Raw genomic sequence first — 556 nt, 5'->3', positions numbered from 1 at the left:
TTGACCATGAGTCGGTCAATAGAAGTTCTGGAAATAATGTTCGAAATATTCAATTCATTTGGCAGCATATAATTCTTCTGCATAGGTGATCTAATGTATCATTACACGTTACAGACGAAGCAACTAAAACTATTTATATTATAAAAAAAACCTGTGTATTTAAAGGGGCACTGATCTAACGCAATTCCCCGGGACTGGTTGTTGCCTTTGTTATTGTTTTTTCCCAGTGAGTACCCGGATGTATAGCAGAAATCTAGACTAGTTCGCGACCTCTGCTGCGCCATTCGTAAGCGCATTAGTCACTTTTATGGGTAGTAATAAGGGCGTATGGTCACATTGATCAACAAAATGATATTATACAGTTTTCGAGATAATAAGGAAATGTAGGTATCTTTGTGGGTAGCATCGGTAATGGTGACGAAGTTTTGATAAGTCACTTGCTTGGTAATTTTGCGATTTTCGTTTACACTATTTTGACTTGCAACGCAAAGTAAATATTTCACCTGAGCATTACTTTTTTTATAGTGTGTATATTTTTTTTACTGTCAAATGTGTA

This window comes from Haliotis rufescens, unplaced genomic scaffold, assembly GCF_023055435.1.
Source record: "Haliotis rufescens isolate VD_foot unplaced genomic scaffold, xgHalRufe1.0.p SCAF_6, whole genome shotgun sequence".
Taxonomy (NCBI): domain Eukaryota; kingdom Metazoa; phylum Mollusca; class Gastropoda; order Lepetellida; family Haliotidae; genus Haliotis; species Haliotis rufescens.
This window is presented reverse-complemented; position numbering follows the sequence as displayed.